Source organism: Gavialis gangeticus, unplaced genomic scaffold, assembly GCF_001723915.1.
Source record: "Gavialis gangeticus isolate Ggan-Ray unplaced genomic scaffold, GavGan_comp1, whole genome shotgun sequence".
NCBI lineage: Eukaryota > Metazoa > Chordata > Crocodylia > Gavialidae > Gavialis > Gavialis gangeticus.
The window spans coordinates 60,983,935-60,986,750 of record NW_017729024.1 but is presented as its reverse complement, the minus strand read 5'-3'; the positions used below and the strand labels follow the sequence as shown (position 1 = coordinate 60,986,750).

At 47.0% G+C, this 2,816-nt stretch overlaps 1 protein-coding gene across 2 annotated transcripts in view; it reads left to right on the top strand.

Annotated features, from left to right (window-relative positions):
* GAK (cyclin G associated kinase) overlaps positions 1 to 2,816 on the top strand; it is a 207,220-nt gene that overhangs the window by 105,004 nt on the left and 99,400 nt on the right. The window lies entirely within an intron of this gene.

Below are 2,816 nucleotides of genomic sequence, written 5' to 3'. Positions count from 1 at the left end.
TTTTTGGGGGGGCCTGTTCCCCCCCCTGTCCCCCCCCCCCCCACCCCTCCCCCGCCCCCCCCACCCCCCCCCCCCCAAATGCAGCCCCAGCCCAGCTGTCCTGCCAGGAAGAGGCCGGTGCAGCCCCTGGCCCTGAGCCTTCCCCTTCCCCAGATGAGCCACCCACGGCTTCCCCGCCCCCCCATGTCCCTTCCTTCCCCCACAGACTTTCCAAGCTGCCAGGCTGCATTCCTGGGTGCTTGCATGCTGTGGTTGCACTCATACATATGGCATTTATCGGTGACATTATTGGCTACACTGGCCAAAAACAGCTGATTGCTGATAGTGTCAATTTTCCTTTATTGGTGCCGATCCAATATGGACCGACTTTTTTTTTTTTTTTATCAGTGCACCTGTAGTGTTGCATCTTTCACCTTGCATCTTCCTTTCTACTCTGATGTTGTCTTCATCCTGAACACCACCACCTTGTTCTCCCAACCCTGTCCTTCTGAAACAGTGTAACCCTCCATGTTGGCATTCCAGTCACAAGAAATGTTCTGCCAGGTCTTGGCAATACTAGCCAGATCATGGATCTTTTTCACAGGCTGCAGCTTCCAGCACCTCCTTGTTTATTTCCCATACTTCTTGCATTTGTATGCATACATTGGATGTGTTTTGAGCTCCTTGAACCCCTTTTGTGCCACTTGGTGCAGTCCTGTAGCTCTCTTGCCCTTTCCCAGAGTTGAATTGCTTCTTTGAGTCCTTTGCATACTCTGTTGCTGGAGAGTTTTTTGATCACCATCCCACACAGAATCTATTTTAAAGCCCTCCTTACTAGATTGGCCAGGTGATGCCTAAAGATGCTTTTCCCTCTTCTCATCAAATGGATCCCATCTTTTGATGGCAGTCCTCATCCCAAGAACATCTGCCTGTTGTCAAAGAAGCTGAAGCCTTCACCTAGACACCACCATCTAGGTCATGTGTTCACTTCCAGAATACTATGTTCTCTGCCTGGACTCTTGCCAGGGGCTCTGTCTGAATGAAGGCCAGAACCATGGGTTCCATCTGGGTGGAGGCTCAGAAGTACCAGAGGGGAGGGATCCAGCTTCCCGGGGGGGGGTGGGCATGATGTGTCCCACCCACCATTGCACCAGTAGTAGTTTGGCTAGTACTGTGCCAACCACTCCCTTGAGGCTCACTGCCTAGGGCCTTGTGCCTCTCCTGCCCACCTTCCCATGCAAACTCCCACGCTAACTTGTGCACCGGGCCTGGAAGCAGACCTCTTTGCATGTTCTGTTTATGAGGCTCTGGTCACATGGCTCCCTAGGGGGCTGGGTGAATTAGGAGCTGGAGTGGGGTGACCTTCTTGACTTCTCAGCTGCCTCCCCACAGCTGTGTTAGGTCCCTCCTACCATGGGCCCTACTTACCTCTGGCTAGGCTCGGGATTGGGGGTCCTGGGGCTCACGGGGGCACGGTGGGCTTCCACCTGTGCATCTTGCTCTGGAGCCAAAGTGACTGAAATCCCTGCCTACTTCTACTTTGGTGACTGGCTGATCAGAGGTAGGTTCCATCCAGAGACTGAAGCGCTCCATCTACCTCTCTACTCACAAGGCAACCTAGCTGAGAGAATGCAGTGAAAATTCTCTTGGCAACAGAGTACAAAGGAGCCATGATTGCTTTCTGTTGCCAAGAACATCTGCCAGAAGGTGGTTTCCAGTCTCTTTAGTTACCGATAAACTACTTAAGATCAAACTTATCCATGACTGTACAAATATATCTGGAATTTTTAGGCCTTATGTCAACATTGCCAGCCTCACCTGTAGCTCTTAAAAATGTGCCTGAGGTCTGTGTGCTCCTTGTCCAGACATCACACAATCAAGAGACCTCAAGACCAGCAAGAGCTAACTTGGTGGTCAGACCCACTAAATGTATGAGGGAAGTGGGGGTGTGGGGATAGTTTTTGTCCCTTTTCCAATTATGACACTTTCTACACGTGCTTTAGACTGAGATGCTTATTTGAACTTTCTGTAGATTTCAGGAAGGCATGCAATACCAAGATGATCTGAGTTCAGAGTCCCTTGATCATAGGGAGAACATCAGTGATAGGGTAGGGCAACGCAGCAATGACTCTTGTCACCTCTTATTAGACTAGGCTTTTTTCACTTAGACCTATTGAAAATGACTACATGCTATCATATACTTCCTTATTCATCCAGGTATATCTGGAAATTAAGGTAATTTTATTTACCCCTTCAGCTGACATAATATGGATGTTGGCTATTGACTAAGATTCTCCTTAATGAGTGTAAGACTTTCCCTTATAAACTGAGAGACCTGAGCATTCCTGGATCTTACTGTTCAGTGTTTTAGCAACCTTGTCTTGTATTGCAATGGAACTGAAGGACAATTACAGTTGCCCTACCCTTATGTTCACATAATGGAGTAATATGGAGGCATAAGCTGTAGATACAATCCTAATAGATGATGCTATTAAATGTTTCTACCAGGAAAACTTTATTCTTCAGAATGGATAAAATTGCGCCAGCAGCTCAAAACAATAGATACCCTGTAGAGTCCATGGTACCAAAGAATCACTACAAGGTGCTGTTCCTGGAACATTTTGGGCTAGTGTTTTTAACTCTCTCAAGATTCATCATGGAATATTATTGGTGTACAATGCTTTTTAATTTTTTTAATCTTATCTAACTGTATCAGTAACAGATTCCACAGGGATCTCTTTCATACCCATTTTGTGATCAGAACTGTCTGCCATGTGGGACCTCTGTATTGACTTCCTTAATTTTTTTTTTTTTTTTTTTTGTTGTTGTTTTGTTGA